General features: G+C 43.0%; 1 protein-coding gene across 4 annotated transcripts in view; it reads right to left on the bottom strand.

Annotated features, from left to right (window-relative positions):
* Positions 1 to 14,818, bottom strand: part of LOC143764904 (uncharacterized) — a 59,184-nt gene extending 44,366 nt beyond the window's left edge. Inside the window, exon 1 of one of the 4 annotated variants that reach the window (XM_077250999.1) lies at positions 14,707 to 14,818. The gene's annotated coding sequence lies outside the window, so the exon portion shown is untranslated. The remainder of the gene's footprint in view (positions 1 to 14,706) is intronic. The other 3 variants (XM_077250997.1, XM_077251000.1, XM_077250998.1) reach the window with 3 other exon arrangements.
* Between the last annotated feature and the right edge of the window lie 815 nt (positions 14,819 to 15,633).

Below are 15,633 nucleotides of genomic sequence, written 5' to 3'. Positions count from 1 at the left end.
TTTTGTGTGAAAAAAAGTTAAATGTTCATTTTTATTTAAACATTCCAAAAATTCCTGTGAAACACCTGAAGGGTTAATAAACTTCTTGAAAGTGGTTTTGAGTACCTTGAGGGGTGCAGTTTTTAGAATGGTGTCACACTTGGGTATTTTCTATCATATAGACCCGTCAAAATGACTTCAAATGAGATGTGGTCCCTAAAAAAACAATGGTGTTGTAAAAATGAGAAATTGCTGGTCAACTTTTAACCCTTATAACTCCGTCACAAAAAAAAATTTTGGTTCCAAAATTGTGCTGATGTAAAGTAGACATGTGGGAAATGTTATTTATTAAGTATTTTGTGTGACATATGTCTGTGATTTAAGGGCATAAAAATTCAAAGTTGGAAAATTGCAAAATTTTCAAAATTTTCGCCAAATATTCGTTTTTTTCACAAATAAACGCAAGTTATATCGAAGAAATTTTACCACTAACATGAAGTACAATATGTCACGAGAAAACAATGTCAGAATCGCCAAGATCCGTTCAAGCGTTCCAGAGTTATAACCTCATAAAGGGACAGTGGTCAGAATTGTAAAAATTGGCCTGGTCATTAACGTGCAAACCACCCTCGGGGCTTAAGGGGTTAAAGCCAGCGGGCCCAGTCGCTTTAGTTCTCATAATCCACCTGGCTTCTCGTTGTAATAAGATTTTTCCTAGATCACCTCCCTGTACGGTTGAAAACACTCTTTCCACCCCTGCATAGGTAAGAACTGTGGGGTCACCTTGATGGCAATCTTTGATATGGCTAATAAGCCTCGGTACCCCTTTGCCCGTGGAGATCGATTTGAAATGCTCTCTGAACCGAATATACAATTTCCTGATGGTTTTCCCTACGTAGAAGCGTTTGCAAGGACAGTAAAGTACATAGACGACGTATTCAGTTTTACATGAAATAAAATGGGGAACATGGTGTGAAATCGGTCCAATAACCAAATTCTGACCTGTTTCATGATATTGACAAAACGGACAATGTCCACACCGAAAATTGCCCTTTAAGGTGGTTTTATCTAGCCAAGTCCCTTTTTTTATTTTTGTTATTCTATTACGTACTAGGACATCTCTGATTCGAGTGCTTCTTCTGGTGGATATCAGGGGTCCTGACATGATTTTGCTGGCGAGATCTTTATCTCTCTCCAGTATGTGCCAATGTTTACGGATGGTGGAACGTATCTCACCATCCATAGGGCCGTACTGGAAACAAAAAGTGAATCTCTGTTGGGAAATATTAGGGGCACTCACATTTTTACAGGGTGTGGTATTAATTCGTTCAACTGCAGATTTTAACACCTTTTCAGGGTACCCTCGCTCTTGAAATCTCTGGAGAATCTCTTTAGATTGACTTTGAAAACTATCTGTTGTATTATTCACTCTCTTGGCTCTTAACAGTTGACTGTAAGGAAGGGATTGTTTTACATGGTTGGGATGATAGCTATTGAAATGTAATAAAGAATTGGCAGATGTGGGTTTGCGGTAAATGGCGGTGTTGATCTCCCCCTCTATTACCTTTACTGTTACATCTAGGAAATCTATATTCTGATCTCCAAAATTGTATGTGAAGGACATGCCCATCATGTTCTCGTTGTTAAGATAGCTGACAAATGCTTCGAATTCAGTTTTTGTCCCGTCCCAAACCAATATCACGTCGTCTATGTATCTCATATATAATTTAATGTGTTCCAAAAAAATGTTCCTATGAGAGTATATATAATCTTCTTCAAATACAGCCATAAAAAGATTGGCAAAAGTACATGCAACCGGGGTCCCCATGGCGGTCCCTGTGGTCTGTCTGTACCAGTTGTCGAGAAACATGAACGCATTGTGCGTGAGTATGAAATTTAACCCTTCACAAACAAAGTCTATGTATTCTGGACTCTTATCAGTGGTGAGAAGCACCCTTCTGATAATATCCACACCCATAGTCTGGGGGATGTTGGTATACAGACTGACCACATCGATGGATGCCAGGGAGAACCCCGGCTGCCAAGAAAAATTGTGTATTTGTCTCAAGAACGAATTGGTATCTTTGAGATATGCTGGAACACTGGTAAGCAAAGGACGTAAAAGCCAATCGATGTACTGGGACAGGGGCTCCGTGAGAGACCCTATCCCAGACACGATTGGCCTACCAGGTGGGCAAGTGGTGGACTTATGAATTTTTGGTAGGTAGTACCAGTGAGGTTTAGTGGGGTGATTGTTGAAGAGCTTCTCTGCCTTCTTTTGTGTCAAAATTCCGCTTTCCACTGTTTTTCTAAGAAAGGTGTTAAGATTATTTTTATATTTTAAAGTGGGATCGCCTAGTAATTTGGTATATGTATTAGTATCCGACAATTGCCTTTCTGATTCCATTAGATAAGCTTCCCTGGATATTAAGACTGTTTTACCCCCTTTATCCGCGGGGCGTATGATGACATCAGTCCAGCTAGCTATCTCATCTAATGCTTTTTTCTCATCCGCTGCCAAATTAGGGAGTGCTTTTTTGTAATAGAGAGCTTCTATATCTTTAATTACTAACGTTTCAAACAGGTCGATGTTATTACCTGGAGATATAGGGGGCATGAATGTGGAGGGAATTCCCCCCATAAATGGAGTTATATCTCTGGAGTTGATTAACTCGGATTTTACTGGTTCTGGGTTCGTGAGGCTCAGTAACTCGCAGGCTTCCTGCTGGAAGTCTGCAAGAACTTCCTCTCCTGAACCTGCCATAAATCCCAGCGGACCTATAAAGCATGGTTTTTCCCCTTCATGCATATTAATGTTAGTAGTATTATTCAAAAAATGTTTGTATAAATTAATCTTTCTGACAGACTTAAATAAATCAATTTGAAAGGAGACAAAGTCAAAATTATTAGGGATGCAATAATTTAAACCTTTGGACAGTAAAGATAACTGTGCCGGGGTCAATTCACGTTGTGTTAAATTAAGGACAAAATTCTCAGGTCCGGAGTTTATGGTCGTTCCTGTCTCCAGGACACGAACTTCCTTTTCTGCTGGCGGTAGGAGCTTTGATTTGCGTCTGCCCCTCCGCGTCTTCCTCCTAAAGGGAGAGGTGCGGTAGTTGAAATTTCTCCAGTAGTATTGTCAGCAGAATCAGCAGTCACAGTGGGACCTTCACTTAAACTCGAATCAGATTCCGTCGTTAAATAATCATGTCTATTATGTTGGTTCCGTCTTCTTCTGGAGCTACGTTTTCTTTGTTTAAAATTACTTCCTCCATTGGCTCCGCTTTGGTTCCAGTTATTTTTATTAATTTTATTCCAGGAAAAAATGTTGCCAGAGTCATAATCAGTCTTATCCCGGAGGAATTTGTCTCTCTTCCTCTGTTTGATCTCCGCTTGTATAGGGATAAGTTTAGCATCTAGTTTTTTATTAAAACTTATCCATTGGCTCTCGGTTAATCTACTTTGTAGTTCAGTTTGTGCTTTAACAATTTCGGAGCTAATAAGCTCATAGTTCTTTATATTAGATTTAAGAACTAGTTGTAATAAGTCCTGTGAGCAGCGTAGCATAATTTGTTCCCATTCAGTTTTTAAAGCAGTATCATTGCTGAAATGAGACATTTCTTTCCATACTCGGAGGCCCCTGGGGACTCGTCCGTTCTCCACATAAGACCTTAATGAGTTGTTGGTCCAAAATAATCTAATCTCTCTTTCCGAGAGGTTGGTAAGTTTAAATTCCAATGATTTAGTGCTTAACATCTGCACTTCGTCCGCCTGTTCACAGTCCTTAAAATAATTGATTACATCCTCCCGGCCGGCTTGTAAGCTCGTGCGCACAGGTGCTACGTCTGGGTCCATTATGCACTATAGAGTGTGCATTAAATAGTGTTGTAACTTCTGCCTCTTACTTAGAGTGTGCACACAACAAAGTAGAAAAACTGATGCGATACAATAAATAGAAAAAAGTGAAGTGGCACAACTCAGCTTCGGAGTTTCTTTGCAGGTTACATACCCATAGACGTTTCAAAAACAGCGGTGCTAGCTAGCTAGGAAAAATCTTATTACAACGAGAAGCCAGGTGGATTATGAGAACTAAAGCGACTGGGCCCGCTGGCTTTAATGACAGGACAGATATGTCCATTTTTTTGTAATGTCATTTATGTGTAGCTCCCTGTACTCCGGCCCCCCCCCCCGATGTATGCATATGGAATAAAATATAGATGAAAGCACTGAGATAAGCGATATGGATATTACCGCATTGCATATTATGCGTTAAGTTGAGGAATTTGTATCTGCATCCTCTGCTCTCCTCTGACCCGGTCTCCTATGATAAAATAGGTTTGTATGCATATAGAATAATGTCTCATTTAAACCGCTAAACAGCATGATAGTTATATGGAAAACGTATCTATTCTTGGAAAAGAGAAAAAATGCTTAAAATCATGAGCATATTGTTATATTTCTTCCTTCTCCCTTTGGCGCCTGAGTACTAATGTAGACCTTGTGAATTTAAAGTTATTCCGATGTTGTTTTTAATTAATTTTAAACTCACCTTTGCACGCTGCACTTTTTTTAGTCCGATCGGAGATGACGCTGGAGAGGAGGAGTTTCCTCCCCCTTTTCTCTGGCGTGGTTTCCCCTCGGATTCAGACCCGTAGAAGCGCAATCACCTAGCGCGAAACGGCCGTCGTCCCGCCTCACACGTCCTTTTCCACCAACACTCCCCCGTGCCGTGAAGATGCATAATTGTATGTCGCAATAAAGAAGACTACCGACTAACAGTGAGTGCAGCGTCTTTTTCTTATTTTGTACTCAGGACTTGTTACTGCTTTCTCACGCTAGCACCGCTGTTTTTGAAACGTCTATGGGTATGTAACCTGCAAAGAAACTCCGAAGCGGAGTTGTGCCACTTCACTTTTTTCTATTTATTGTATCGCATCAGTTTTTCTACTTTGTTGTGTGCACACTCTAAGTAAGAGGCAGAAGTTACAACACTATTTAATGCACACTCTATAGTGCATAATGGACCCAGACGTAGCACCTGTGCGCACGAGCTTACAAGCCGGCCGGGAGGATGTAATCAATTATTTTAAGGACTGTGAACAGGCGGACGAAGTGCAGATGTTAAGCACTAAATCATTGGAATTTAAACTTACCAACCTCTCGGAAAGAGAGATTAGATTATTTTGGACCAACAACTCATTAAGGTCTTATGTGGAGAACGGACGAGTCCCCAGGGGCCTCCGAGTATGGAAAGAAATGTCTCATTTCAGCAATGATACTGCTTTAAAAACTGAATGGGAACAAATTATGCTACGCTGCTCACAGGACTTATTACAACTAGTTCTTAAATCTAATATAAAGAACTATGAGCTTATTAGCTCCGAAATTGTTAAAGCACAAACTGAACTACAAAGTAGATTAACCGAGAGCCAATGGATAAGTTTTAATAAAAAACTAGATGCTAAACTTATCCCTATACAAGCGGAGATCAAACAGAGGAAGAGAGACAAATTCCTCCGGGATAAGACTGATTATGACTCTGGCAACATTTTTTCCTGGAATAAAATTAATAAAAATAACTGGAACCAAAGCGGAGCCAATGGAGGAAGTAATTTTAAACAAAGAAAACGTAGCTCCAGAAGAAGACGGAACCAACATAATAGACATGATTATTTAACGACGGAATCTGATTCGAGTTTAAGTGAAGGTCCCACTGTGACTGCTGATTCTGCTGACAATACTACTGGAGAAATTTCAACTACCGCACCTCTCCCTTTAGGAGGAAGACGCAGAGGGGCAGACGCAAATCAAAGCTCCTACCGCCAGCAGAAAAGGAAGTTCGTGTCCTGGAGACAGGAACGACCATAAACTCCGGACCTGAGAATTTTGTCCTTAATTTAACACAACGTGAATTGACCCCGGCACAGTTATCTTTACTGTCCAAAGGTTTAAATTATTGCATCCCTAATAATTTTGACTTTGTCTCCTTTCAAATTGATTTATTTAAGTCTGTCAGAAAGATTCATTTATACAAACATTTTTTGAATAATACTACTAACATTAATATGCATGAAGGGGAAAAACCATGCTTTATAGGTCCGCTGGGATTTATGGCAGGTTCAGGAGAGGAAGTTCTTGCAGACTTCCAGCAGGAAGCCTGCGAGTTACTGAGCCTCACGAACCCAGAACCAGTAAAATCCGAGTTAATCAACTCCAGAGATATAACTCCATTTATGGGGGGAATTCCCTCCACATTCATGCCCCCTATATCTCCAGGTAATAACATCGACCTGTTTGAAACGTTAGTAATTAAAGATATAGAAGCTCTCTATTACAAAAAAGCACTCCCTAATTTGGCAGCGGATGAGAAAAAAGCATTAGATGAGATAGCTAGCTGGACTGATGTCATCATACGCCCCGCGGATAAAGGGGGTAAAACAGTCTTAATATCCAGGGAAGCTTATCTAATGGAATCAGAAAGGCAATTGTCGGATACTAATACATATACCAAATTACTAGGCGATCCCACTTTAAAATATAAAAATAATCTTAACACCTTTCTTAGAAAAACAGTGGAAAGCGGAATTTTGACACAAAAGAAGGCAGAGAAGCTCTTCAACAATCACCCCACTAAACCTCACTGGTACTACCTACCAAAAATTCATAAGTCCACCACTTGCCCACCTGGTAGGCCAATCGTGTCTGGGATAGGGTCTCTCACGGAGCCCCTGTCCCAGTACATCGATTGGCTTTTACGTCCTTTGCTTACCAGTGTTCCAGCATATCTCAAAGATACCAATTCGTTCTTGAGACAAATACACAATTTTTCTTGGCAGCCGGGGTTCTCCCTGGCATCCATCGATGTGGTCAGTCTGTATACCAACATCCCCCAGACTATGGGTGTGGATATTATCAGAAGGGTGCTTCTCACCACTGATAAGAGTCCAGAATACATAGACTTTGTTTGTGAAGGGTTAAATTTCATACTCACGCACAATGCGTTCATGTTTCTCGACAACTGGTACAGACAGACCACAGGGACCGCCATGGGGACCCCGGTTGCATGTACTTTTGCCAATCTTTTTATGGCTGTATTTGAAGAAGATTATATATACTCTCATAGGAACATTTTTTTGGAACACATTAAATTATATATGAGATACATAGACGACGTGATATTGGTTTGGGACGGGACAAAAACTGAATTCGAAGCATTTGTCAGCTATCTTAACAACGAGAACATGATGGGCATGTCCTTCACATACAATTTTGGAGATCAGAATATAGATTTCCTAGATGTAACAGTAAAGGTAATAGAGGGGGAGATCAACACCGCCATTTACCGCAAACCCACATCTGCCAATTCTTTATTACATTTCAATAGCTATCATCTCAACCATGTAAAACAATCCCTTCCTTACAGTCAACTGTTAAGAGCCAAGAGAGTGAATAATACAACAGATAGTTTTCAAAGTCAATCTAAAGAGATTCTCCAGAGATTTCAAGAGCGAGGGTACCCTGAAAAGGTGTTAAAATCTGCAGTTGAACGAATTAATACCACACCCTGTAAAAATGTGAGTGCCCCTAATATTTCCCAACAGAGATTCACTTTTTGTTTCCAGTACGGCCCTATGGATGGTGAGATACGTTCCACCATCCGTAAACATTGGCACATACTGGAGAGAGATAAAGATCTCGCCAGCAAAATCATGTCAGGACCCCTGATATCCACCAGAAGAAGCACTCGAATCAGAGATGTCCTAGTACGTAATAGGATAACAAAAATAAAAAAAGGGACTTGGCTAGATAAAACCACCTTAAAGGGCAATTTTCGGTGTGGACATTGTCCGTTTTGTCAATATCATGAAACAGGTCAGAATTTGGTTATTGGACCGATTTCACACCATGTTCCCCATTTTATTTCATGTAAAACTGAATACGTCGTCTATGTACTTTACTGTCCTTGCAAACGCTTCTACGTAGGGAAAACCATCAGGAAATTGTATATTCGGTTCAGAGAGCATTTCAAATCGATCTCCACGGGCAAAGGGGTACCGAGGCTTATTAGCCATATCAAAGATTGCCATCAAGGTGACCCCACAGTTCTTACCTATGCAGGGGTGGAAAGAGTGTTTTCAACCGTACAGGGAGGTGATCTAGGAAAAATCTTATTACAACGAGAAGCCAGGTGGATTATGAGAACTAAAGCGACTGGGCCCGCTGGCTTTAATGACAGGACAGATATGTCCATTTTTTTGTAATGTCATTTATGTGTAGCTCCCTGTACTCCGCCCCCCCCCCCCCCGATGTATGCATATGGAATAAAATATAGATGAAAGCACTGAGATAAGCGATATGGGTATTACCGCATTGCATATTATGCGTTAAGTTGAGGAATTTGTATCTGCATCCTCTGCTCTCCTCTGACCCGGTCTCCTACCAGTTATCGGGGGTAGACTTTATGATAGATGGTCCCATAGTTCCAACCCCGAATCGAGGACAAAAGGTGTCTCAATAGCCTTTTGTAAGAATTTAAATATCATATTGATAGACACGGTCATAGATGAAGGGGGACGCTATATTTTTATGAAAGTTAAAGTTGCCGAACGGATCCTGACCCTTGTTAGGCTGTTCCCGGTTCGGGAGATACCAGTTAAGGTCTGCAAGTCTCTATTGTTGAAACTGTCTTCATTTGCGGAGGGCCAGGTTGTGATAGGTGGAGATTTTAACTTTGTCTTTGATCCCAAACTAGATACCTCCTCTGGTCGGGGGGCGGTCCCATCGAAAAAGGTGAGAGCCCTACAAAAATTCTTACTTAAACTACATCTGATAGATGTCTGGAGAATCCTCAATCCTAGAGGTAAGGATTATACTTTCTATTCTACTCCACATAACTCCTACAGCAGAATTGACCTTTTTCTGGTCAGCAGGGGGGTCTTATCTTGGAGGCCTGATGCCAGGATTGGTAATATGGTTCAGTCGGATCATTGCCCTATTTTTTTATCCTTGGAGATACCTGGGCTGGCTATGAAAAAATTCTCATGGAAATTGAATGGCAACCTTTTACGAGACGCAACCTGTTTGAGTGATTTGAAATCTGACATTGCAGCGTTCGCCCATACTCATGCGACAGATCCCACACCTCAGGCAATTAAATGGGAAGCACTGAAGTGCGTCATGAGAGGCACCCTAATCAAACATGGGGCTAGAATCAAAAAGCTTCAGACTGAGGAAATAGACGCTTTGTTGTCACAAATTCAGACCCTGGAAAGCAGGCATAAGAATTCGAGGTCCTCTGAGACTTTGGTCGAGCTCACTACAAAAAGGCTTTAACTTAAAGGCCTGCTGGATAGACGGTTTATGGGTGACAAGGAAAGAACTAAAGGGTTTTTCTACAAAAGAGCTAATGTTTGCGGGCGCCCTCTAGCACGACTGCTTCATCCCAGATCGGGTCCCACCCTTATCTCATCACTCAAAAATGATAAGGGCCAACTGGTCCATAGTAATGAGGAGATCCTAGAGGTCTTTCAAAAGTTCTATAAATCTCTATACAACATTAGGGGCAGTTTCGCTGATTTGGATCCCACCACGTTGAAAAATAAAATTAAATCTTATATGAATAGGATCAAGGTCCCGTCCCTCCTTGAGGCGGATTTGGCTGTCCTGGAAAAGGACGTAACCCCTGAGGAGCTGTCAGAAGCTGTTAAATCCACGTCCACCTCTAAATGTCCTGGGCCGGATGGGTTCACTCCCTTATTCTATAAATCCCTTCTATCTGACTTGCTTCCCCAAATGGTCCTCACCTTTAATGCGATTTCTGAGGAGAACAGTTTTACCCCCCAGTCTCTAGAGGCTCATATTTCTGTTCTGCTAAAGCCTAATAAAGATCCCCTACTGGCCGGGAGTTATAGGCCAATCTCCCTGATCAACGTCGATGTAAAATTATTTGCTAAGATATTGGCTGACAGATTGTCGGGACTTCTCCCATCTATTATCGACATTGATGGGTGGGCTTTGTCAAGGGCCGGGAGGCGCGGGACAGCATTATCAGGTCTCTTCTCCTTATTGAGAGGACCAAGATGCAAAAGTCCCCTCTTTGTCTTCTGTCGATTGACGCGGAAAAGGCCTTTGATAGAGTCCATTGGGATTTTCTACGGGAGACCCTGACCCATATTGGCTTACAATCCAATTTCCTGGGGAAAATTATGTCATTATATTCAAAACCCTCAGCTCGTGTTAGAGTCAATGGATCTTTGTCCGATCGTTTTTATATCCAGAACGGTACTAGACAAGGCTGCCCGTTGTCGCCCCTATTATATGTTTTAGTTATTGAGCATTTGGCTAAGGCTATCCGAGTTAATGACAGTATCTCAGGGATTCAGGTTGGAAACTCTAACCATAAAACGGCCCTATTTGCCGACGACATCCTCCTCTTTGTCTCTAACCCAGTCGTCTCTTTTCCAGTGCTTATGAAGGAGTTTGAATCCTTCGGGGATTTAAGTAACTTCAAGATTAATTACTCCAAAACTGAGGTCCTAAACATTTCTCTATCTTCTTCCGTGGTGGCTTCCTTGAAGCAGGCCTTCCCCTTCAGATGGCAACGGGATCAGATTTCATATCTCGGGGTGAACCTCACCTCGGATCCTCTTCAATTATTTTCTTTGAACCATCAGGTCATTTTGAACAAGGTGGGATCCCTTCTGGAGTCTTACGGCCCATTGAGGCTGTCGTGGCTCGGTAGGATTCAGGTGGTAAAGATGGATATCCTGCCGAGATTTCTTTATATCTTTCAGGCAATTCCCATTTGGCCACATAAATCGTTTTTTATTAAAATACAGTCCTTGATTTCCCGTTTTATCTGGAAGGGGAAAACACCGAGGGTGAGTTACAAGGTTTTATCTAGGCCACGCCAGTTTGGTGGGGTTGGTCTACCCAACCTCCGAAACTATTGCAGGGCGGCCATATTAGTTCGCCTCTTGGACTGGAAATATAAAATTAAATTTAAAAAATGGGTAGAGTTGGAACAAGAATGGTCCGATTTGCCTCTTCAGTAGATCCCAAAGCAATATGTTCTTCAACAGGGGAGATTTTCCTTCCTAACCTCAGAGGCTATGAGGGCATGGCACTGCAGTGGGGTGAAGGGGTCCGCTCCTTCTGGGGCCAGCCTTCTTACACCTATTTTTTGCAACCCGGCATTTCCTCCGGGCATTCACAGGAAAGCCTTCATGGGATGGAAATATGAGGATGACATACGGGTTGGTGATATCTTACAGCGTGGCGAGATTCCCACCCTCTGTTCCCTCCAAACCCAATCTCCCTCCACTAAACTTTTATGGTGGGAGTACTTGCAGGTCCGGTCTTTCCTGGCCTCTTTGAATTTGCCTAGGGGTTCGAACTGTAGACTCTCTCCCTTGGAAATGTTGTTTGCCGGTGGTGACGCCCCGAGCAGGGGAATCTCTTCCCTCTACTCAATTTTTTCAACACCTGACTCTGACGCAAGGCTCTATTTCCAGTCTGCTTGGGAGAAGGATTTAGGGCGGACTCTGTCGGATGAGGATTGGGAGCGTTGCTTCCTGATGAACCATAAACTCCCGAGTTCCAGTGAGGCCTCGGAGAAGGGGTATAAACTGCAATATAGGTGGTACCTCACACCTGACAGGTTACACAAATTTTCTCCCTCAATTTCAAACTGCTGCTGGAGGTGTGGAAATGGCATTGGCTCCCTTTTGCATATCTGGTGGGACTGCCCCTTGATTAGAACATTCTGGGACCAAATGTTCCGAAATTATGGTTTGATCACAGGCAAGCACATCACCGGTACTCCGGAGATAGCATTGCTCTCCATGATTCCCGGTTCGGTGAGATCCCAAAAAAAGGACATCCTTAAATTTTGCCTAGCAGCTGCTAGAACGGTCATCCCCCGCCGATGGCGAGACCCGGTTCCCCCCGATGTTGTGGAGTGGTTTTCAGAATTTGAAACCATCTTTAGGATGGAGGAAATTGAAGCAGACCTTTCACAGACAAGGGTCTCCTTCTTAGGTACCTGGACTGAATGGATTCTATTTAAAGATTCTGCTCGTTTCCCTGACCTGTTTACATGAATACACCTGTCTATTCTACAGTCGATTACTAAGCTACTCTTCCTTTCTTTTCGTGTTCTCATTTTATATATCTTTTCTTGAGCCCCACCTAATTGGGCTCCCCCCTCTATTTTTTCTTCTTTCTATCTCCCCCCTGGGTGAGCTGTTCACCTTCCACCAGCTCGGTGTGATAGGTCTGTACCATGATTTACCAGTTACTTTTATAATGATACTATCTGCGTGCATGTCTCGCTTTAGGGGACATGGGCGAACTGATTTTAGGTATGCTTTACTTTATTTACGGTAATGAAAGTCCTCGCCTGTTGCGGGGGCAAGGAGTCATTGCTTATATGTTAAAGATACCGTAGTTATTCTTGAGGGTTTACTCCCTCTAATTTTTTTTTTTTTTCTCTCTCTCTTTTTTGTAAGATTTATGCAAGGTTTGTGAATGAGTGTTTTTTTGTGTTACTCTTCTCGAATTGTATATTATAAGAAAAAGTACTTTGATCATTGACGTAGTTGTCAACTACTGTTTTTCTTGTAAAATTCTCTTCTCTTTAATAAAAATATATTTAACCACAAAATCAAAGTGGGAGATGAAGTTACAGGCTGATCCAACTTCAGTGGAAATGCCTCAAGACAAGGAAATGATGCTCAGTAGTGTGTGTGGCCTCCACATGCCTGTATGACTTCCCTACAATGCCTGGGCATGCTCCTGATGAGGAGGTGGATGGTATCCTGAGGGATCTCCTCCCAGACCAGGACTAAAGCATCCCTCAACTCCTGGACAGTCTGTGGTGCAACGTGACATTGGTGGATGGTGCGAGACATGATGTACCAGAGATGTTCAATTGGATTCAGGTCTGGGGAACGGGTGGGTCAGTCTATAGCTTCAATGCCTTCATCTTGCAGAAACCGCTGACACACTCCAGCCACATGAGGTCTGGCATTGTCCTGCATTAGGAGGAACCCAGAGCCAATCGCACCAGCATATGGTCTCACAAGGGGTCTGAGGATCTCATCTCGGTACCTAATGGCAGTCAGGCTACCTCTGGCAAGCACATGGAGGGCTGTGTGTCCCTCCAAAGAAATGCCACCCCACACCATTACTGACCCACTGCCAAACCTGTCATGCTGAAGGATGTTGCAGGCAGCAGAGCGCTCTCCACGGCGTCTCCAGACTCTGTCACATGTGCTCAGTGTGAACCTGCTTTCATCTGCGAAGAGCACAGGGAGCCAGTGGCGAATTTGCTAATCCTAGTGTTCTGTGGCAAATGCCAAGCGTCCTGCACAGTGTTCGGCTGTGAGAACAACTCCCATCTGTGGACGTCGGGCACTCAGACCATCCTCATGGAGTCTGTTTCTAACCATTTGTGCAGACACATGCACATTTGTGGCCTGCTGGAGGTCATTTTGCAGGGCTCTGGCAGTGCTCCTCCTGTTCCTCCTTGCACAAAGGCTGAGGTAGCGGTCCTGCTACTGGGTTGTTACCCTCCTATGGCCCCCTCCACATCTCCTGGTGTACTGGCCTGTCTCCTGGTAGCGCCTCCAGCCTCTGGACACTACGCTGACAGACACAGCAAACCTTCTTGCCACAGCTCACATTGATGTGCCATCCTGGATGAGCTGCACTATCTGAGCCACTTGTGTGGGTTGTAGAGTCCATCTCATGCTACCACGAGTGTGAAAGCACAACCAGCATTCAAAAGTGTCTAAAATATCAGCCAGAAAGCACTGGTACTGAGATGTGGTCTGTGGTCCCCACCTGCAGAACCACTCCTTTATTGAGTGTGTCTTGGTAATTGCCAATAATTTCCATCTGTTGTCTATTCCATTTGCACAACAGCATGTGAAATTGATTGTCAAACAGTGTTGCTTCCTGAGTGGTCAGTTTGATTTCACAGAAGATTGATTTACTTGGAGTTATATTCTGTTGCTTAAATGTTCCCTTTATTTTTTTGAGCAGTATATATATATATATATATATATATATATATATATATATATATATATACATACACACACACACACACACACACACAGTGCTGTGCTAATTAATTAGGACAAAGCATTTTTTAAGAGTAAAATCGTAAGTTGGTTACCAGTCAGTGATTCAAACCAGTTTTAATATATAATAAATTTTGGTCAACTAGCCAGTGGAAAAAAGTAATTTTCAGAATTAGTATGTAACAGTGCATTATAACATTTTTTTTTTTTGCTTTGTCCCAATTCATTTGCACAGCATTGTACATACACACATAGTAAATACATTAAGTAGAGATGATACATAGCCATAGCTTTGAGCTGAAATGATGACTGGGGCACAGTAATCCCGAGGTTACCCAGCCTCTGGTCACATCGTACCTGGATGGCACAGGAGGGGTGTGGTGGATTGTGCATTTAGTAGGCTGTTAGGGAAAGCTGACCCCAGTAACCAGCCCATCTCCATAATGGCAACTAATACTGTAGGAGCAGAAAAGGTTATCAGGACTAGAGAGCGGTCTGACAGCTTATTCCTGGAGAAAGATTAGCACAGCTGTCCTGTACACAGCCACGACCATGTATAACTGCACACATACAGTCAGTACAGCTGTGCTGCAGACAGGCCACTCACACTGTGCACAGCAGCAGCTCAGGCGATACCTACCCGGAGCAGAGGCTTAGCGGTGTCCTAAACGCTGGAGCTGCTCAATCACAGAGTGGCTAAAGGACCTGTGGTGATGTCGCTGTCACGTGATAGGTACATAAGGGGGTGGAGCATATGGCAGCGAAGGACCTGTGGTGATGTCACTGCCATGTGACTTGTCATATGAGGGGCGGAGGGCTTGAAAGTATGAAAAGGAAGGGTGAAGGACCTGCGGTGATGTCACTAGTCACATGAGGAGGGCGGAGCTCAGTCGAATATAAGCAGGAAGACTGAAGGACTTGCGGGGATGTAACTAGTCAAATGAGGGGGCGGAGCTCATGAGAGTAGAATAAGGAGGGGGTAAAGGGCCTGCGGTGATGTCACTAGTCACATGAGGGGTGGAGCTCGTGAGCCTAAATTCAGAGGGGATGAAGGACCTGCGGGGATGTCACGTGAGGGGGCGGAGCTTATGAGCGTGTATAAGGAGGGTTGAAGGACCTGTGATGATGTCATATGGGGGGCGACTAATGAGGAGGGGTGACGGACCTTCGGTGTTGTAACCGTATACTACCACGTGGAGGCAGACCCTGTTTTTCTTGCTCCTATTGACTTCCCTGTACTGAGGCCGCCGTGACGTCTCCCCCTCATATGTTACACCATACTGAAGTCGGGGTCCTTAGCAGCATCTTATTTGCAAGATTTTCGTTCCATTTGCAAGTTTATTATAGATAATCACAATAACAAAATACAGGCGCCCTGACGTACAATAACAAAATACAGGCGCCCTGACGTACAATAACAAAATACAGGCGCCCTGACGTACAATAACAAAATACAGGCGCCCTGACGTACAATAACAAAATACAGGCGCCCTGACGTACAATAACAAAATACAGGCGCCCTGACGTACAATAACAAAATACAGGCGCCCTGACGTACAATAACAAA

The sequence above is a fragment of the Ranitomeya variabilis genome, chromosome 4 (genome assembly GCF_051348905.1).
Source record: "Ranitomeya variabilis isolate aRanVar5 chromosome 4, aRanVar5.hap1, whole genome shotgun sequence".
Lineage (NCBI taxonomy): Eukaryota > Metazoa > Chordata > Amphibia > Anura > Dendrobatidae > Ranitomeya > Ranitomeya variabilis.
The sequence above is the reverse complement of the archived record's forward strand: the minus strand, read 5'-3'. Positions and strand labels throughout refer to the sequence as shown.